At 46.2% G+C, this 21,948-nt stretch overlaps 3 protein-coding genes, 1 non-coding gene and 1 pseudogene across 16 annotated transcripts in view; 3 read left to right on the forward strand and 2 right to left on the reverse strand.

The window, feature by feature from the left end:
- Rrp45 (exosome complex component Rrp45) overlaps positions 1-21,948 on the reverse strand; it is a 350,250-nt gene that overhangs the window by 27,239 nt on the left and 301,063 nt on the right. The window lies entirely within an intron of this gene.
- The window catches only part of LOC145319967 (uncharacterized), a 274,659-nt gene that overhangs the window by 15,082 nt on the left and 237,629 nt on the right, over positions 1-21,948 (reverse strand). The gene's annotated exons all lie outside the window — the stretch shown is intronic.
- Positions 1-21,948, forward strand: part of LOC145319959 (uncharacterized) — a 114,526-nt gene that overhangs the window by 12,970 nt on the left and 79,608 nt on the right. The window lies entirely within an intron of this gene.
- Positions 6,949-8,739, forward strand: LOC145320416 (small subunit ribosomal RNA; annotated as a pseudogene).
- On the forward strand, positions 9,155-12,477 carry LOC145320417 (large subunit ribosomal RNA). The gene has a single exon (XR_013880202.1). It is a non-coding gene; the product is annotated as a large subunit ribosomal RNA (ribosomal RNA).

A 21,948-nucleotide genomic window follows, 5' to 3' on the forward strand; every position in this document is an offset into this window, starting at 1 on the left:
TCAACCCAAAACGAGAACGACAACGAGTCACCTTGCCTTGCTGCCTGGCTACCTTGCTTGGGAGAGAGGGCAGGTGAAGCGGCATGGCGCCTAGTCCAGCTTACGGTCGCCTAAGACACGGTATAGGGAGCCTAAGACACGGTATAGGGCGCCTAGTCCAGCTTACGGTCGCTTAAGACACGGTATAGGGAGCCTAAGACACGGTATAGGGCGCCTAGTCCAGCTTACGGTCGCCTAAGACACGGTATAGGGAGCCTAAGACACGGTATAGGGCGCCTAGTCCAGCTTACGTCAACGTCAACCCAAGAACGAGAACGAGAACGACAACGAGTCACCTTGCCTTGCTGCCTGGCTACCTTGCTTGGGAGAGAGGGCAGGTGAAGCGGCATGGTAACCCGTAAGGTAGACCTGGTTCGATGTCTTAGTATAGGCAAAGCGCTATCTCCACCCGCTTGGAAGGTAAGCCAGCTTACGTCAACGTCAACCGCTTACGTCAACGTCAACCCAAAACGAGAACGACAACGAGTCACCTTGCCTTGCCTTGCCCCCTTGCCGGTCTGAGATCCCCTAATTTTTGCAGTCAAATGCATGGAAATCCAAAATTGGGAAAGTTTGGGTCCCCATAACCCCCCTTAAAAGTCAAAATCTTGTCCAAAACCTTTAATAAAAGTTGTTAGGCTTGCCAAGATGTTTAATTTGAGTACTTAAAGTCTTATGTAGCTCAATCCTAGCCAAAGTTACAGCTATCCAAAGTGACCTTGGTTTCCGAGATTTTCATTTTGGAGGGCACCCTTGTCTTTGCCAAAATTTGGATCAAATTTTACATTTTTGCAGTCAAATGCATGGAAATCAAAAATCAGGTAACTTGCGGTCGTCATAACCCCCCTTAAAAGTCAAAATCTTGTCCAAAACCTTTAATAAAAGTTGTTAGGCTTGCCAAGATGTTTAATTTGAGTACTTAAAGTCTTATGTAGCTCAATCCTAGCCAAAGTTACAGCTATCCAAAGTGACCTAGGTTTGCGATATTTTCATTTTCTCATTTTTCAACTTTGGACTTAGAATAATTTGCATAAATTTTTGCAGTTTTGCAGTCAAATGCATGGAAATCAAAAATTGGCAAAGTTTGGGTCCCCATAACCCCCCTTAAAAGTCAAAATCTTGTCCAAAGCCTTTAATAAAAGTTGTTAGGCTTGCCAAGATGTTTAATTTGAGTACTTAAAGTCCTCTGTAGCTCAATCCTAGCCAAAGTTACAGCTATCCAAAGTGACCTTGGTTGCCGAGATTTTCACTTTCCACTTCAAAAAAAAAATTTTTTAATAAGGTAAAATTAAAATTTTTTTTTTCAACTAGTGTTCCCATAAGCGGAATTTTAAAAGTATATAGGGGAGGAAGGTTGGTTATAATCTTACCTTCGTACAAGTGGCATGCGCCAGAGAATTTTTACGCCAAAGAATTCTTGTACGAAGGTTTAGGGAGAGCATGGTATGTCGTTCTCCCTACCTCCCCGACCCGACCACTAGCGGTTAGCGCCCGCTATCATAGAAACCGCTTGACGGATTTGAACGAAAATCTAGATACGGTTTCTTGGACCCTTACTGAAGGTAGACACCAAAGGTAGGGTCACTAGAACGCATATACGGTCGGGTTAACGCACAGCGGGCGAGCTTACGTCGATGAAGACAGTACTACTGACTGAGACAGCCGCCCTTAAGGTAGAGTAGGGTAGACTAGGCATCAATCTTGGATGTCTGCCCTTACCTTACTCTATACCAAGCGCTAACGCACAACGAGGTGCCTATCTTGGGAACCCGTATAGATAGAGCTTTGACCTATAGTTGGGAAATGGTTCGAATCCTTTACCGAAGGCGCTCTATCTTGGGAACCCTTATAGATAGCGCTTCAAGAACGCAACACGGGTCACTCTATCGATGAAGACAGTACTCCTGACTGAGATTGAGTGTCCTTATAGTAGGATTAGGCGGCAAGTCTTCTGCTTAAGGCGCCCTTAGTGTCCCTCTAAGGAAACCTTGTGTCGGGAGCCTAAGATTGGGTAACGGTCTTAGTATAGAGGAGGTTGAAGGAGCGCTCAATACTTGGGTGACTGACCTGTTAGAGTCACACCCAAGCTACTTACGGGGGTCATAACAATCCCGCAAGTAGACTACTGGTAGCCGAAAGGTCTGGAATGGATCTTGGTAGGTGGTTGGTTATAGTGTTCCAATATCCAAGGGCAGGTTCTCGCCAGTAAGGGTAACCTTCCTTAAGGTAACCCGAGAATGTCGCTTGGGTGCACATCGCTTGGAGTCGGGTAGGCAGCGCGAGAATGACGGGCTGCCCAATACCCTAAGACGGAACATCTTGGTTCACTCTTAACCATCCAACCAGTAGTAGAGTATTGGTAGTGACATTGGACAGTTGCTTGAATACACCTGGGTATTCAAGGTACCAATACTTGAGCAAGGCGGCAAGTCTCCTGACAAGGTGCCCTTCTAAGGACGTTACCACTTAGAGAGGGCAGCTTTAGGGAGCCTAAGCTTAGCGCTTAGCGCAAGTCTCCTGCTTTAGGCATCCTTCTTCAAGGATACCTTGTGTCAGGAGCACAGTGTAGAGTTGACGGCGGCATGGATCATAGCCCTAATACTTGGGTGACTGACCTTATAGAGTCACACCCAAGCTGCTTACGGGGGTAATCAATCCCGCAAGTAGACTACTGGTAGCCGAAAGGTCTGGAATGGATCTTGGTAGGTGGTTGGTTATAGTGTTCCAATATCCAAGGGCAGGTTCTCGCCAGTAAGGGTAACCTTCCTTAAGGTAACCCGAGAATGTCGCTTGGGTGCACATCGCTTGGAGTCGGGTAGGAAGACTACCCTAAGACGGAACACCTTGGTTCACTCTTAACCATCCAACCAGTAGTAGGAGTGTCAAGCGACAGTAGACAGTTGCTTGAATGCCTTAAGGGTCACTTCGGGCGGCAGTTAAGGAGATATCTGTAGGCTGCCTTCTAACTTTAGCGTTTGCGGGTTAGTGCACTAACCGAAGTAGGTGGTCCCACTCTACTGGTTCAACAGACTGGTATCTTGGGCACCATAAACCAAGGTCTAAGGCAACTCCCTTAAGGGACAGTGGACTCCCAGTGAGGGAGTTGGCTGTCGAAGCGGGTCTGCCCTTAAGGAAAGGTACAACGTATAGGCAACGTATAGGGCCGCCTAAGACCTTGGTAGAAGGTGCCCTGGTGAGGCTTGGTTGAGAACCACTAGAGTGGAGGAGCGAAGGAAGCCTGAAGGATGGTAACAAGGTAGACACTTAGTAGAAGGCAAGCTAAGGTCACCAAGGTTGCCTACAGATTGGTATTACAAGTCAGGTTCGCATAGCGAGTGTACCAAAGAAGGTTGATAAGGCCTGGCTTAAGGGTTGAGAAAGGCACTGTAACCGTAAGGATGAGGCACGGTGTAACACCCTTAGATAGAGTGCACCTGGGTAGCACTCTGAAGGATACTCTCTCAACAGGCTCGCAAGTGTAGGAGGGTGATCCTTGCTTGGGGTGAGAGATGAGATAAGCGGTCTAAGTTTCCGTGCCTACAGCCCTCAACCCTTATACTTAAGGTGGCAAGTGCGGAGAGTCCTTCACTAAGTAGAACGGGTAGTAGGCCGTGAACGCCAGCGGTCCGCCGTAGTGACTGAAACCTTAGTAACTTAGTCGGGAAGTAGACTCGTGGAAGAAGGTGCAGCGCCTCCGTCGGGAGATTAAGCTGTATACTTAAGGCGTCACCTTAAGTAAGTGTAGTGTGCGGGTTGCTTGACACTTGACTCCCTCTAAGTAGGTGGACCCCTTCGGTGAGTCAAAATACCTGACTTGGGTTGGCGCTTATAGTATAGGGTGACAGTGCGCCAAGGGTTGAGGGCTATAGTAGTCAACCAGACGCTGCCTGCCGAAGTACCGTGTGGGCAGAGAGTCGATTCGACTATAGTCTAACATATCCTTGGTTCAAGGTAGGAATTGTTCCGCTTGCTTGCGGCATAGCTCCCTTAGTACTGCACTCTTGCTTGAGTGTTTGACCTGGGTATGGGTTGAGGCCGCTATGCAGGGTAAGGTATGCTGGACGAGGGTGATTGGGAGAACCTAGATTGGACGGTTTAGCTGCCCTTAGAGCAAGGAACCAGAGGGGGAGTTCTATACGAGCAGAACCGCACCAAGCATGGTAACACAAGACACGTCGCCTCCCTCTGGAGATTAAGACGTGGTGGTGGGGGGCATTCATTCGTGTTTCCTCTTGTCCTTTACTTAAACCGGGGTTCGACATACGTACCATACTAAGTGTCAAGAGTTAACCTGGGTAGGCGCCTTCGTTGGTATACTAGTGCGGTCGGTTATAGTACTAAGGTCAGGTGTTCTGCCTGACTGGAAGACTATGACCTTGCTTTGACTTTAGTATTCTTAGTCTACTGACTTTAAACATCTTCAAGTTTCAGGGGCAAGCTTCCCGAGACGTTAACCTTCCTTAAGGAGCGTACGGGTGACATGAGTTGCCTCATCTACGTCGTGCACTTAAGCTACCCTGAGTAGGAGTGCGGGTCGTATTAGATCTCTTCATCTCCACCTCAACAGTACTGGTTGGGGGCGGTAGTTAACGTGAATTAACGTTCACAAGGCTGCCCCCTTAGTCCAGTCTTTAAACTCGGAGTAAGAGTCTATCAGTAGTGTAAGTGATCTTGGTCCTTAACTTGGTTCCTCCTTCATATAACTTGTTGGATAAAGGGACATCGAACTGGGAACATGGACTCGGTAGAATGCTATTCTTGGGAAAGGTCGCCTACTGGACTGGTGATGCGCCCTCCGTCGACTAGGGTAGCAACCATAAGGGAAGCGGGCGGGCACTTCGGGTGCCCTGGTAAAGAACCAAGATAGAGTGCTCCGACTCCCCTGGATAGGACTTTGCCTGTTTGGTAACCGACATGGTGTGACATCGATTGAAAACTCTTGACTGCAAACTCGAGAGGACGCTTAGTGACTACAAGGATCATCGATACAGTAGTATGGATGTTCTAGAGTAGAGTACTACTAAGCTATCCGCGTAGAGTCAGTCATTATGCGAATTCAAGATTCACTCCAGGGTAGGCTTAAGGATTACTACTACTGGGTGGGGCCTAATGGGCGCCGCTGGGCGCCCAAAAACTCTGCAGCTACCGGTGAACGGGGGGGGAGACGTTTTCAAAAAAAATTATTAGGCGTTTTATACTATAATAATATAGGGTATTTTTTTTCAAAAATTTTATTTTTTAATAAGGTAAAAATTTTCAGAAATTTTCAACTAGTGCTCCCATAAGCGGATTTTCAAAAGTATATAGGGGATAACATATTTTTTCGTAAGAGGGACCCGCGCGCGCGAGGCAAAGGACACCATGGACACCATCCATGCCCTTGTCAAGCGCTAGCGGCTTACGAGAGCTATGTTAGGAGAACCGGCACCCTAAAGGAGTAGGGGAAGATAGTTGGACAGTAGTAAGACGGTGAAGGTGACACCGTAAGGAAGGAGACTGTGGTGAGGCGAACACCAAGTCAAAGAAAGTCGGGAGAGATAGATGCTGGCTATCTCTAGGCACCCTTGTTAAGGGAGAAGCCTGGTTAAGTAAGACGGTGAAGGTGACACCAGTCAAAGGAAGGAGACTGTGGTGAAGTGGACACCACAGTCAAAGGAAGGCACCTTTAGTAAGGGAAGCCTGGTTAAGTAAGACGGTGAAGGTGACACCAGTCAAAGGAAGGAGACTGTGGTGAAGTGGACACCACAGTCAAAGGAAGGCACCTTTAGTAAGGGAAGCCTGGTTAAGTAAGACGGTGAAGGTGACACCAGTCAAAGGAAGGAGACTGTGGTGAAGTGGACACCACAGTCAAAGGAAGGCACCTTTAGTAAGGGAAGCCTGGTTGAGTGAGAAGGTAGACTAAGATAGAGCGCCCGCTATCTTAAGTCAAGCTGGTGAAGGTGACACCAGTCAAAGGAAGGAGACTGTGGTGAAGTGGACACCACAGTCAAAGGAAGGCACCTTTAGTAAGGGAAGCCTGGTTGAGTGAGAAGGTAGACTAAGATAGAGCGCCCGCTATCTTAAGTCAAGCTGGTGAAGGTGACACCAGTCAAAGGAAGGAGACTGTGGTGAAGTGGACACCACAGTCAAAGGAAGGCACCTTTAGTAAGGGAAGCCTGGTTGAGTGAGAAGGTAGACTAAGATAGAGCGCCCGCTATCTTAAGTCAAGCTGGTGAAGGTGACACCAGTCAAAGGAAGGAGACTGTGGTGAGGTAGACACCAAGTCAAAGGAAGTGTGTTATAGACCTGGGTAGAAGGAAGGGCACCTTCAACCGTGGTGAAGTAGACACCAAGCCTAAGGTTAGAAGGGCGGGAGAACCATAACCAAGGAGACTTTAGACTGTCCCACTCAAGAGGTTCCCGTTTAGAGCTTAAGGGCAGCGCTAGGCTTAAGACTGACTTCAAGAGACCCAAGTTGAGGGCTACAGAAGACAACCAGACGCTGCCTGCCGAAGTTACTGTGTGGGCAGAGAGTCGAGTCGTCTGTAGTCTAACTGTGGGTGAGAGGTTGGTTGAGAGTCTTAACCAAGGGGTCTATAGGAAGGTAGACACCTTAAGAGCGGGCTGGCTTGCGGGTGAGAGTGGACAGTCAAAGAGTGTCTTAGGAGGGTAACCTTGACTACGTCCAAGGTATCCTTTGAAGGAGGATAGAGAGGTGCCAGCTATTGTTAACCCAAGCAAGGGCACCTCAAAGCAAAGCGCTGTGGTAAAGGAAACGAAGGAAAGGAATACTAAGACTTAAGACTGGTTTCAAGAGACCCAAGTTTAGAGCTAAAGGGCAAGCTAGGTTAAGGGTGTTGCTGGCTTGCTTGTGGGTGAGAGGTCCAGTCAAGAGTCTTAACCAAGGGGTCTATAGGAAGGTAGACACCTAATCTGGTTGATTCTGCCAGTAATATATGCTAACGTCAAAGCCTAAGCCATGCATGTGCCAAAGTGAGAGAGACTACGAAAGGCTCATTAAAACATATCAACTTGATTGAAAGGAAAGAACAGCGGAAGGATAACTTTGGTAATTCTCAAGCTAATACATAAGACAAGGCAATAGGAGTTGTGGAAGGTAAGCGCTTGAGAAACCAAACACGGAAGTGTACTAAAGTTGACCTGAAGCCGTTCTTGATAGTTCAGTTAACCTGACTATCAGTTCATTCATGGTATGACCTATCAACTGTAGACTGGGTGCCTTAGGCGCACAGTTGTTGTGACGGGTAACAGAGAATCAGGGTTCGATTCTGGAGAGGGCGCCTTAGAAATGGCTACCACATCTAAGGAAGGCAGCAGGCGCGCAAATTACCCATTTGTTAAAGACAGAGGTAGTGACGGAATATAACAATACAAGACTCTTTCGAGGCCTTGTAATTGGAATGATGTTAATCTAAATTAATGTCAAAGGATCAATTGGAGGGCAAGTCTGGTGCCAGCAGCCGCGGTAATTCCAGCTCCAATAGCGTATACTAATGTTGCTGTGGTTAAAAAGCTCGTAGTCGGAAGATTGTCAAGTGGGAGCCCTGGCGCAAGCGCTAGCGGTTCTTATTGATTGGTTGGAAAGGACAAGTCAATTGACTTTCAAAGGTTGATTGAGCTGGGTCTGTGTTTACTTTGAAAAAACAAGAGTGCTAAAGGCAGACCAGTAGTCGGAATAGTTGTGCATGGAATAATATAACAAGGAGTTGTGTATGTTATGTTGGTCTCAACCATAACTTGATGATAAATAGAGACTGACGGGGGCATATGTATTCAAGCGCTAGAGGTGAAATTCTTGGACCGTTTGAAGACATCCAAAAGCGAAAGCATATGCCAAGTATGTTTTCATTGATCAAGAACGAAAGTTAGAGGATCGAAGGCGATTAGATACCGCCCTAGTTCTAACCATAAACGATGCCAACCAGTAATCTATCGCATGTCTATTGACGTGGTGATAGGCGACTTTTGGAAACTAAAGTTATTTGGTTCCAGGGGAAGTATGGTTGCAAAGCTGAAACTTAAAGTAATTGACGGAAGGGCACCACCAGGAGTGGAGCTTGTGGCTTAATTTGACTCAACACGGGAAAACTTACCAGGCCAGAACACTAGAAGGATTGACAGACTAAGTGCTCTTTCTTGATTTGGTGGTTGGTGGTGCATGGCCGTTCTTAGTTGGTGGAGTGATCTGTCTGGTTAATTCCGATAACGAACGAGACTCTCACTTACCAATAAGGACACTGTTTCCAAATTGAAGTCGGGTGGAAACATTAACTAACTTGAAGATGTGTGTCTTCTTGGAAGGGTTAGTTGAACGAAGTAGCTAAAGAAAGAGCAATAACAGGTCTGTGATGCCCTTAGATGTTCTGGGCCGCACACGTGCTACAATTGAATATATAACCCGTCCCTGGTTCGAAAGAACTAGGCAAGCGGTTAATATATTTAACAGTCGGGATTGTCGCTTGAAAGTGTTCGACATTAACCTGGAATTCCTAGTAAAGGCAAGTCAATAGCTTGCCTTGATTGAGTCCCTGCCCTTTGTACACACCGCCCGTCGCTACTACCGATTGAATGTCTTAGTGAGAACCATGGAAGGCGCCCTAACACTTGACCTGGGTACCTGAAGTAGTTCAAGCTGTGTCATTTAGAGGAAGTAAAAGTCGTAACAAGGTTTCCGTAGGTGAACCTTCGGAAGGATCATAGTGGAGTTGTATTGTCGGGAACAAGGAATCGTAGAGCTAGTCTTAACGAATCCATACCAGGCCCAAGGCGCCTGCCAAAGAGAAAGCGCAAGGAGAAGGCGCTAAAGCAAAGCTAGTGGACAAGGGAACACTAGGCTTGTAGCTTGAAGAAGATAGTAGCTAAACACTAGAGTGAATGTGAATCGCTGGTCACATGAACATAGCTTGGTTGAACGCAAGCGCAGGAAACAAAGCAAGGCTTTGGTTTCGTATTCCTTGTCAGAATGTGGGCATAAGGAGGCAAGGCACCCGTCCATAGGGCGGTTCTTCCTACCCTTCGTTTAGAAGGTAGGAGAGAGGACAGTAATATATGCGACGGATCCAAAGAGCTACGTAAAGGTCTAATTTGAGAATTAGCGGCAGTTTGACTCAAGAAGAGTGTTTGATAGGGAATGAAAGACCCGCTTGACTTAAGCATATCAATAAGCGGAGGAAAAGGAATCCAAGGAGACCGTCTTAGTAATAGCGAATGACAAGACGGTAGCTCTAGGCTGAGTCTCTCTGTAAGAGGGACTGTGAGGCGCAAGCAAGCGGGTAGTCTAGGCTTCCCATGGCAAGGTCTCTCGTGAATGTGGTTCGTTCATAGGAAAGGTGAAGGACCAAGAGAGCTGGGAAGGTCTAGGCACGCCCGCTTGAGAGTGGAGTAGGAATATTTGGAATTGTATTCTGAAGCTTGAGGTAAACCATTCACAAAGCTAAAGACTGGCGGCAAGGCCAATAGCAAACAAGTACCGTGAGGGAAAGTTGAAAAGAACTTTGAAGAGAGAGTCAAAAGTATGTGAAATTGTCCTTTGACAAACGGTGTAAGGGTCTCAAGCTGGTATTCCTTGTGTTCATAGGAAGGTGAACCTGGGTACCAGTTAGAGTCAACCTTGAAGGAGAAGGAAGGAGGTGCATTAGACGGGAGAGCTAGCACTTCAGTTGTGTGTAGAGGGCGGCATAGCGAGCGCTAAAGCACTCGTTGTTGAAAAGTAAAGACGGTGACATCGACCCGTCTTGAAACACGGATCAAGGAGTTTAACAGGCGGACAAATAGAACCCAAGTAGAGGGTTGATGTGAAGGGAAGTCAAGTGGGAAACCAAGGCATGTGGTTTCGTTGAAGGCTTGCTATAGTAGTAGCGGCAAAGTCAGATTGAGTGAATCTGTTAAGACCCGAAAGATGGTGAACTATGCTTGATCAGGGTGAAGCCAGGTGAAAGCCTGGTGGAGGCCCGTAGCAATTCTGACGTGCAAATCGATTGTCAGAGTCGAGTATAGGGGCGAAAGACTAATCGAACTATCTAGTAGCTGGTTCCAGTCGAAGTTTCCCTAAGGATAGCTGTAATTCACAAGGATAGTTTCATCTGGTAAAGCAAATGACTAGGAGGAATGGGATTGGAACGATCTCAACTCATTCTCAAACTATAAATGGATGAGAATAGCTTGGCGCTTAAGTAGAAGGCCTTGCTAAAGTTGGAAGGAATATGAAAGGACGTGTGGGCCATTCTTGGTAAGCAGGACTGGCGCTGTGGGATGATCCAAACGCAGAGTTAAAGTAACAAAGTCATAGTTCATAAGATACCACAAAAGGTGTTGGTTTCTTAAGACAGCAGGACGGTGACCATGGAAGTTGGGACCCGCTAAGGAGTGTGTAACAACTCACCTGTCGAAGAAAGCAGTCCTGAAAATGGATGTTGCTAAAACTATAGAAGGACTTATACTCCAGCTGTGCCTAGAGGTTGGCTAGGCACAAGTAGGCTGGTAATAACGTGGCAAGAAAGGGCCAGTTAAAGTAAAGTCGGGAGCAACGTTGTGTGCAGATCTTGGTGGAAGTAGCGAATAATCCAAGGAGGGATTGGATAGTCGAAGTGGAGAAAGGTTTCGTGTGAACAGTAGTTGAACGCGAGTCAGGCGGTTCTAATCTAAAGTTGAAGTATGTACAAGGCACAGGCAAGTGCAAGCGGAGAAAGGGAAACTTGTTAGAGTTCAAGTTCCTATACCAGTCTCATCCTAGCATATAGGCCTGGGTAACCAGGAAAGTGGATTGGGATTCCTTCTAACCCCAGAGAGAGAGTTGTCTTTTCTATATAAGCGAAAGGTCACCTTGAAACACTGTCAGAGTGAGTAAAGGTAACCCTAGCTAAGAACACGTCCGTTCAAGACGTGTCTCTGGTGGAAGCTGGACCTTGAAAACCAATCTTAAGGCTATGGTTGAACTGGTGTAGGCCGTACTCATATCCGCAGCAGGTCTCCAAGGTTAAGAACCTCTGACCAATAGAATAATGTAGGTAAGGGAAGTCGGCAAAATGGTTCTGTAACTTTGGGAGAAAGAATGGCTCTGAAGGCTAAGCTAGTCGGGTTTAACGTGGAAGTGCCCTTGGATTGGAAGGACTGGATGTGGTTCGGACCTTTAATCTTGAAGGCATGGAAGCGCTAGGCTTCATATACTTACGTATATACGTCTAGCTATCAATAGCTTGATCAGAACTGACACGAGCAGGGGGAATCCGACTGTTTAATTAAAACAAAGCATCGAGATAGTCAAAGGGTGACATTGACTCGATGTGATTTCTGCCCAGTGCTCTGAATGTCAAATGGAAGAGGTCCCATTAAGCGCGGGTAAACGGCGGGAGTAACTATGACTCTCTTAAGGTAGCCAAATGCCTCGTCAGATAACTACTGACGCGCATGAACGGATTAACGAGATTCCCACTGTCCCTATCTACCATCTAGCGAACCCGCAGTCAAGGGAACGGACTTGTGGATATTAGCGGGGAAAGAAGACCCTGTTGAGCTTGACTCTAGTTTCGCTTGGTGGAGAGGAATACTTGAAGTAGGATAGAGAGGAGGTGTAAAAGCCAGTCTTGAAATACTCTCACACGTATGTCTTCTCTGCTTAAGAAGTCGGAAGGGAAAGACAGCTTGGCTTAATGCCTTGCTTCAGTTGTAGAAGGAAGTTGAAAGGGCAACCCTAACCTCAGAGAGAGTGAGGCAGGGAGTTTGACTGGGGCGGTACATCTGTCAAACGATAACGCAGGTGTCCTAAGGTTGGCTCCTCAAGGAAAGAAACCTTGAATAGAGTAGAAGGGCACAAGCCAGCTTGAGTTCTCCTTTCAGTACAAGGAGAACCTTGGAAACAACGGCCTATCGATCCTCTTTAATTCGTGGTTTGAAGGAAGAGGTGACAGAAAAGTTACCACAGGGATAACTGGCTTGTGGCTGCCAAGCGTTCATAGCGACGTAGCTTTTTGATCCTTCGATGTCGGCTCTTCCTATCATTTTGAAGCAGAATTCAGAAAGTGTCGGATTGTTCACCCGTCAAAAGGGAACGTGAGCTGGGTTTAGACCGTCGTGAGACAGGTTAGTTTTACCCTACTAATAGGGAGGACTAGTCTTGAGTAAGGCTCTTTAGTACGAGAGGAACCAGAGCCTGGTACCGCTGGTGTTTCTGTTGTTTGACTTGTCAGAGCAGATGCGCTAAGTACTTTGGTTAATAGCTGAACGCCTCTAAGCTAGAGACCAGTCTTGAGAGCTATCTATATTAGTGTGAATGTCGGGAAAGGAGCAGCTAGGCGCAAGCCTGGTAGAACGAAAGCTATATCTATCTAACGCTCCCAATCACTGTGTCCCATGGACACGACTTAGGAGGAAGGCCCCGTTGTTCATCATTAGACTCATACAGAGTCGAGTGACTGAGACGGTGAGCTGTTCCTGACACCCACCTGACGACTTAACAGGTGCCCACCAACCTTTGACACTCGGCAGATGAAGCCGTTGTCACCAGCTTGGGAGACTGAATTTTAGCGCTAGAGAGAGCGCACCTGGAGGGAGACCCCTACCGCTGTGTAGGGTGAACCCTGAGAAAGGTGCCCTCTCTGCGCTAAAATTCGTGTTTTTTGAGCTGGTGGTGGGGGATGAGGGATCCTGGTCATATTGAGAAATTATTTGGCGTTTTTGCGCTTAAAACTTGCGCTTAAAGTCGCGCCCTTTCGGGCGCGAAGAATAGGCAACAGTCAGAAAGCCAAAACAAGCTTTGCAGCCCTGCCGGCGGCACACGACTTTTTGGTTTTTTGAGAGGCCGAAAATATTGCGTGGTCTGTGTTAACTCACGACTAGAATGCGCCTCAAGAGGAGATGAACCTGTTTTTTATTGGTCGAAAATTGTGTGTGTGCAAGAAATTTTTTGAAAGTGAGCCTAAATGTGCATGCACTTTTTGGCTCACTGAATTTCGGCCTCTCAAAATTGGGTTTTTTTGATTTTCCTAGGGTTTTTTTATGGTTAGACGCAGATTTTGCGCTGCTACAGGCTGGCGCCTTGGGCCGAAATAGACAGTGAGCCTCAAGATGCATTGCACATTTAGGCTCGAGCCAAAAAGTGCATGCACTTCAAGGCTCACTAATTACAAGTCAAGGCTCAGTCCTAGGAAAAAATAGATAGTGAGCCTCAAGATGCATTGCACATTTAGGCTCGAGCCAAAAAGTGCATGCACATTTAGGCTCACTAATTACAAGTCAAGGCTCAGTCCTAGGAAAAAAGAGGCAGTGAGCCTTGAGATGCATGCACTTTTAGGCTCGAGCCTAAATGTGCATATGCACTTCGTGGCTCACTAAATACAAGTCAAGGCTCAGTCCTAGGAAAAAATAGATAGTGAGCCTCAAGATGCATTGCACATTTAGGCTCGAGCCAAAAAGTGCATGCACATTTAGGCTCACTAATTACAAGTCAAGGCTCAGTCCTAGGAAAAAAGAGGCAGTGAGCCTTGAGATGCATGCACTTTTAGGCTCGAGCCTAAATGTGCATATGCACTTTAAGGCTCACGAACTACAAGTCAAGGCTCAGTCCTAGGAAAAAGAGGCAGTGAGCCTTGAGATGCATGCACTTTTAGGCTCGAGCCTAAATGTGCATATGCACATTTTGGCTCACTAAACATTATAAAATGTAAAAAATATAGATAAATTTGAATTTTATTGTTAAAATAGAAATTTATGTTAAATATTTAATTTTACAAATTAACTCTAGATTCTTAAAACCTTCACCAAAGTAAGTAGGAATCAACGTAGACTTTCGTGGGTAGACACACATCATAGTGCCCCTAAAAATCAATCAATAGAGGAATTATATGGCGCAGACACTTGTATTTAAGACACGGTTAGACGGATTATCTTAGGGTTAGACGTAGATTTTGCGCTGCTACAGGCTGGCGCCTTGGGCACCCTATAAGGACACTTAAGACCGTAAGCGAGGACACCAAGCCTGGACACCACCCAAACCGAAGATAGATGCAATTTTTTAGCATTTTTTTGATATTTCACTCTTTTATTCTCTATTATCCACTCTATTGGTACCCTCATTCCTATGTCCCGATAAGATTCTACGCAGTCGGGACATTGGAAAGCGGGTCAAATCTGCTTACGGTATGAAGGTTCCCTTATACCCGCTATAAGGACACCAAGCCTGGACACTAGCGCTCGTATAGGAAGCCTATATTCTTGTGGTTAGACGTAGATTTCGCGCTGCTACAGGCTGGCGCCTTGGGCACCCTATAAGGACACTAAGACCGTAAGCAAGGACACCAAGCCTGGACACTAGCGCTCGTGTACCTGGGTAGAATCTTTGAACCCCCGTATCTAAGGAACGGGTAGACGGATTTGAACGAAAATCTAGGATGACTCTTGTATATAGACGTCAAGTTTGCGCTGCTACAGGCTGGCGCCTTGGGCACCCTATAAGGACACTACGACCGTAAGCAAGGCACCCAAGCCTGGACACTAGCGCTCGTATAGGAAGCCTATATTCTTGTGGTTAGACGTAGATTTTGCGCTGCTACAGGCTGACGCCTTGGACACCCGTATACCAAGCCTATATGTTAGGGTTAGACGTAGATTTTGCGCTGCTACAGGCTGACGCCTAGGCACCCAAGCCTGGACACCAAGCTTGGTATACCAAGGGCTTATGTTAGGGTTAGACGTAGATTTTGCGCTGCTACAGGCTGACGCCTAGGACACCAATCCAAAGACAGTGAGCCTTGACTTGTAATACAGGGTAAGGCTCACTGTGTTACAAGTCGAGGCTCGAGCCTAAATGTGCATATGCACTTCAAGGCTCACTGTGTTACAAGTCAAGGCTCGAGCCTAAAAGTGCATGCATCTCAAGGCTCACTACTTACAAGTCAAGGCTCAGTCCTAGGAAAAAAAAGACAGTGAGCCTCAAGATGCATATGCACATTTAGGCTCGAGCCAAAAAGTGCATGCACTTCAAGGCTCACTACTTACAAGTCAAGGCTCAGTCCTAGGAAAAAAAAGACAGTGAGCCTCAAGATGCATTGCACATTTAGGCTCGAGCCTTGAGATGCACTGCACTTTTTGGCTCGAGCCTAAATGTGCATATGCACTTCAAGGCTCACTACTTACAAGTCAAGGCTCAGTCCTAGGAAAAATATACAGTGAGCCTTGAGATGCATATGCACTTCGAGGCTCGAGCCAAAAAGTGCATGCACATTTAGGCTCACTACTTACAAGTCAAGGCTCAGTCCTAGGAAAAGAAAGACAGTGAGCCTCAAGATGCACTGCACTTTTTGGCTCGAGCCTAAATGTGCATATGCACTTCGAGGCTCACTACTTACAAGTCAAGGCTCACTGAGAGGGCACCCAGGCACAACCACACGGTGCCTTGAGATTCTGCTGGACCCCTAGATTGGTCATAACGTGCAACAGTCACCCGAGCGAAGCGAGGGTAACAGTAAGGGGAGATAGGAAGGTAGGGAGACCCGTAGATAAGCCATAACGTGTCCGTGCCAGGGGGGAAGCCGAGCGAAGCGAGGCTTCCCCTAGTGTCTTGAAACCCGAGCGAAGCGAGGCGTGATAGTAAGGGGAGATAGGAAGGTAGGGAGACCCGTAGATAAGCCATAACGTGTCCGTGCCAGGGGGGAAGCCGAGCGAAGCGAGGCTTCCCCTAGTGTCTTGAAACCCGAGCGAAGCGAGGCGTGATAGTAAGGGGAGATAGGAAGGTAGGGAGACCCGTAGATAAGCCATAACGTGTCCGTGCCAGGGGGGAAGCCGAGCGAAGCGAGGCTTCCCCTAGTGTCTTGAAACCCGAGCGAAGCGAGGCGTGATAGTAAGGGGAGATAGGAAGGTAGGGAGACCCGTAGATAAGCCATAACGTGTCAGTGTCACCAGTCTTGAAAACCCAGGTAAACCACCTCGTTGACAGGGTAAAGGAAGGCATCCATCCAAAACCATTTCAATCTCTGAAGTGCCTTCAGTTGCAACCGTTTTAGAGGGAGCCCTTACTCGCTCCGCTTAAGAAGAAGCTGCACTCGTGGTCACCCTCTAAAACGGGTGACTGAAGGCTTGCTTCAGAGATTGAAAGGTTGATGGATGGATAATAGCGTTGTCCGTGTCCCCCCTATACACGTCGCTTCGCTCCGGTTAAAGACACTTGAGGTATGGGACCCAAGCCAGCGTTACGTCGCTTCGCTCCGGTTAAAGACACTTGAGGTATGGGACCCAAGCCAGCGCACACAAGGTCTGTGTCTCGCTATCGCTCGAAACAGACACCTCACTGCGTTCGGGTTTCAAGACACTTACGGTATGGGAACCAAGCTGCCACAGTCACCCAAGCTGACTTAAGGGCACCTTGACTACTGTAGAGTGTTTGACAGTCGACTATACCAAGCTAGCGGGCACTTATACTCGTCTAAGGGGACCCTAGTCCAGTCTGAAGACACTTAGACACCCGTAGTCTACCCTACTGGCGCCCTTTACCAAGCCTAAGTATCCTTAGTCAACCGTAAGCAAGCCTAGAGTAACCCTTGTCAAGCGGGAGAAGGTTACCTTCCTCTATCCTGGTCTACTGTCTACTTATACCAAGCTAGAGGGCACTTATACTCGTCTAAGGGCACCCTAGTCCAGCCTGAAGACACTTAGACACCCGTAGTCTACCCTACTGGCGCCCTTTACCAAGCCTAAGTATCCTTAGTCAACCGTAAGCAAGCCTAGAGTAACCCTTGTCAAGCGGGAGAAGGTTGCCTTACTCTATCCTAACCTTCCTCTACTTATCCCTACTTAAGCGCCCTTAGACTGCCCTCTACTACCCTAAAGACAGTCTTACTTAAGCCAGGACACCAATACCCAGGTTAGCTAATACCCAGCTACCCGTAGGTGACCCCCAAGTAGCCCTCTCGAAGCTAGAACCAAAGATAATTAACCGTTGTTAAGTTATAACCAACCGTTGTCCACTTATAAGCCTTCTATACTTCGCTATCTTCCCTCTATCTGCCCTCTATCTACCCTCTAGAGGGCCTATTTACATCGTAGACTGCCTTAGTAGACACTTTTGTGTTGCCATTAGACACTAAAACCTCCACCGAGTCCATATAGGGTCTACGTAGACTTTCCGGTGAAGACGCACATCATAGTTCCCCAAGAAAATACACTAGAGTTCAAAATTACACTTATAAATGTTTAAAAACATTAAATACCAAGTTGACAAAATCCATGTTTCTTCGATAACTAGCGAACGGATTGAGCTAGAATCGATGTTAAGGTGTCTAAATGACCGTCTCGACCCCAGGAACTCACTCACAAAGTTTGAAGAGTCTGGGACAATTTTAAGATAGGCGGACCAAACCGTTTGTGTTTTGACTTGCACATTTTGGCTCACTTTTTTATCCAAAATTTCTAAAAAATCAGTTTTTCCTAGGAAAACTTTTTTGTTTCTTAACCGATTTTGGACTTCAAGGTGGCAAAATGTCCGTCTCAATATGCTGGATTCACCCTATCAATTTGACGGAGCTGGGTTAATTTTAAGGGGGGCGGACCAAACCGTTTGCACTTTTAGGCTCACTGAAATAGTGAGCCAAAAAGTGCAAACGGTTTGGTCCCGCTATCTAAATATTGTCCTAGCTCCGTCAAACTTTGTGAGTGTGTTCTACTCATTGAGACGGTCATTTAGACACCTTAACATCGATTCTAGCTCAATCCGTTGAGAAATGGTGAAGAAAACTTACTTTTTTCAAATACGCGAGCGGCGTCTCTAGGCGTCCTATGCGTATTTGAAAAAATCAAGTTTCTACTCTCATTTCTCAACCAATTGAGCTAGAATCGATGTTAAGGTGTCTAAATGACCAGCTCAATGAGCCTGACATATTTTATTACAGTCTTTGGGAGATTGGGGCAATATTTCGATACGATATACAGGGTAAGGCTCACTTTGCACTTTTTGAAAAGTGAGCCTTACCCTGTATATCGTATCGAAATACTGCCCCAATCTTCCAAAACCTTTAATAAAATATCTCAGGCTCATTGAGACGGTCATTTAGACACCTTAACATCGACTGTAGGTCAATCCGTTGAGATATGAGGGCAGAAACTTGATTTTTCAAAATACGCGAGAGGCCGAAAATCTTAGGATTTTCAGTTTTAGTGAGCCAAAAAGTGCAAACGGTTTGGTCCGCCCCCCTTAAAATTGTCCTAGCTCCGTCAAATTTTGTGTGCTTATTCTACTCATTGAGACGGACATTTTGCCGTGTTTAAATCTTATGTAGCTCAAAAATTGACCAGATGGTGGACAAAACTTGATTTTTTCAACGCCGTAGAACTGAACTTTCGCCACGACTTGTACCTTATACGGCGTCTTCGCGTATTTTGATAATTCAAGTTTCTGCCCTCATTTCTCAACGGATTGAGCTACAGTCGATGTTAAGGTGTCTAAATGACCGTCTCAATGAGCCTGACATATTTTATTACAGTCTTTGGGAGATTGGGGCAATATTTCGATACGATATACAGGGTAAGGCTCACTTTGCACTTTTTGAAAAGTGAGCCTTACCCTGTATATCGTATCGAAATATTGCCCCAATCTTCCAAAACCTTTAATAAAATATCTCAGGCTCATTGAGACGGTCATTTAGACACCTTAACATCGACTGTAGGTCAATCCGTTGAGATATGAGGGCAGAAACTTGAATTTTCAAAATACGCGAGAGGCCGAAAATCTTAGGATTTTCAGATTTAGTGAGCCAAAAAGTGCAAACGGTTTGGTCCGCCCCCCTTAAAATTGTCCTAGCTCCGTCAAATTTTGTGTGCTTATTCTACTCATTGAGACGGACATTTTGCCGTGTTTAAATCTTATGTAGCTCAAAAACTGACTGGATGGTGGACAAAACTTGGTTTTTTGAGCGGCACCCCTCGATACTTGAAAAATCCTTATTTTGTCCACCATCTGGACAGTTTTTGAGCTACACTCGATGTTAAGGTGTCTAAATGACCGTCTCAATGAGCCTAAGACACCCACAAAGTTTGACGGAGCTGGGTCAATTTTAAGATAGGCGGACCAAACCGTTTGCACTTTTTGGCTCACTAAAATATCAATTTCCTAGGATTTTCGGCCTCTCGCGTATTTTGAAAAATCAAGTTTCTGCCCTCATTTCTCAACGGATTGAGCTAGAATCGATGTTAAGGTGTCTAAATGACCGTATCAATGAGCCTGACATATTTTATTAAAGGTTTTGGAAGATTGGGGCAATATTTCGATACGATATACAGGGTAAGGCTCACTTTACACTTTTTGCAAAGTGAGCCTTACCCTGTATATCGTATCGAAATACTGCCCCAATCTTCCAAAACCTTTAATAAAATATCTCAGGCTCATTGAGACGGTCATTTAGACACCTTAACATCGACTGTAGGTCAATCCGTTGAGATATGAGGGCAGAAACTTGAATTTTCAAAATACGCGAGAGGCCGAAAATCTTAGGATTTTCAGATTTAGTGAGCCAAAAAGTGCAAACGGTTTGGTCCGCCCCCCTTAAAATTGTCCTAGCTCCGTCAAATTTTGTGTGCTTATTCTACTCATTGAGACGGACATTTTGCCGTGTTTAAATCTTATGTAGCTCAAAAATTGACCAGATGGTGGACAAAACTTGGTTTCTTGAGCGCCGTATAACTGAACTTTCGCCACGACTTGTATCTTATACGGCGTCTTCGCGTATTTTGATAATTCAAGTTTCTGCCCTCATTTCTCAACGGATTGAGCTACAGTCGATGTTAAGGTGTCTAAATGACCGTCTCAATGAGCCTGACATATTTTATTAAAGACTTTGGAAGATTGGGGCAATATTTCGATACGATATACAGGGTAAGGCTCACTTTACACTTTTTGCAAAGTGAGCCTTACCCTGTATATCGTATCGAAATATTGCCCCAATCTTCCAAAACCTTTAATAAAATATCTTAGGCTCATTGATACGGTCATTTAGACACCTTAACATCGATTCTAGCTCAATCCGTTGAGAAATGAGGGCAGAAACTTGATTTTTCAAAATACGCGAGAGGCCGAAAATCCTAGGATTTTGATTTTTAGTGAGCCAAAAAGTGCAAACGGTTTGGTCCGCCTACCTTAAAATTGTCCTAGACTCTTCAAACTTCGTGGGTGAGTTCCTGGGGTTGAGACGGTCATTTAGACACCTTAACATCGAGTCTAGCTCAAAAACTGTTGAGATGGTGGAGAAAACTTGGATTTTTCAAGCGTATAGTGAGCCTCGACTTGTAATTAGTGAGCCTAAAAGTGCAAACGGTTTGGTCCGCCTACCTTAAAATTGTCCTAGACTCTTCAAACTTCGTGGGTGAGTTCCTGGGGTTGAGACGGTCATTTAGACACCTTAACATCGAGTCTAGCTCAAAAACTGTTGAGATGGTGGAGAAAACTTGGATTTTTCAAGCGTATAGTGAGCCTCGACTTGTAAATAGTGAGCCAAAAAGTGCAAACGGTTTGGTCCGCCTACCTTAAAATTGTCCTAGACTCTTCAAACTTCGTGGGTGAGTTCCTGGGGTTGAGACGGTCATTTAGACACCTTAACATCGAGTCTAGCTCAAAAACTGTTGAGATGGTGGAGAAAACTTGGATTTTTCAAGCCTATAGTGAGCCTCGACTTGTAAGTAGTGAGCCAAAAAGTGCAAACGGTTTGGTCCGCCTACCTTAAAATTGTCCTAGACTCTTCAAACTTCGTGGGTGAGTTCCTGGGGTTGAGACAGTCATTTAGACACCTTAACATCGAGTCTAGCTCAAAAACTGTTGAGATGGTGGAGAAAACTTGGATTTTTCAAGCCTATACTGAGCCTCGACTTGTAATTAGTGAGCCTAAAAGTGCAAACGGTTTGGTCCGCCTACCTTAAAATTGTCCTAGCTCCGTCAAACTTTGTGGGTGTCTTAGGCTCATTGAGACGGTCATTTAGAGTACTTAACATCGAGTCTAGCCCTCTCCGTTCGCTAGTTATCAAGGAAACTTGGATTTTTCAGTATACGTAGTGAGCCTTAGTACGTATTACAAGTCAAGGCTCACTAGTGTACCTCAATACTCGCTTACGTACATCAATACTCGCGTTCATACTTCACTCCAACCCTTCTCCCCCGTGTCTTAGGCGCCCTATACCGTGTCTTAGGCTTGACTAACCCTACTCTAGGCGCCCTATACCGTGTCTTAGGCTCCCTATACCGTGTCTTAAGCGACCGTAAGCTGGATTGGGCACCCTATACCGTGTCTTAGGCTCCCTATACCGTGTCTTAAGCTTGTCTACCCTTACTGTAGGCGCCCGTAAGCTAGACTAGGCGCCCTATACCGTGTCTTAGGCTCCCTATACCGTGTCTTAGGCGACCGTAAGCTGGACTACCGCTTGGTAGAGGGTTCGAATCTTGACTTAGGCTCCCTATACCGTGTCTTAGGCTTGTCTACCCTTACTGTAGGCGCCCGTAAGCTAGACTAGGCGCCCTATACCGTGTCTTAGGCTCCCTATACCGTGTCTTAGGCGACCGTAAGCTGGACTACCGCTTGGTAGAGGGTTCGAATCTTGACTTAGGCTCCCTATACCGTGTCTTAGGCTTGTCTACCCTTACTGTAGGCGACCGTAAGCTGGATTGGGCACCCTATACCGTGTCTTAGGCTCCCTATACCGTGTCTTAGGCGACCGTAAGCTGGACTAGGCATCCTATACCGTGTCTTAGGCTCCCTATACCGTGTCTTAGGCTTGTCTACCCTTACTGTAGGCGACCGTAAGCTGGATTGGGCACCCTATACCGTGTCTTAGGCTCCCTATATAGTGAGCCTTGAGATGCATTGCACATTTAGGCTCGAGCCAAAAAGTGCATGCACCTTTAGGCTCGAGCCTAAATGTGCATATGCACTTCGTGGCTCA

Source organism: Acartia tonsa, chromosome 5 (assembly GCF_053477335.1).
Source record: "Acartia tonsa isolate MP-2025a chromosome 5, ASM5347733v1, whole genome shotgun sequence".
Taxonomy (NCBI): domain Eukaryota; kingdom Metazoa; phylum Arthropoda; class Copepoda; order Calanoida; family Acartiidae; genus Acartia; species Acartia tonsa.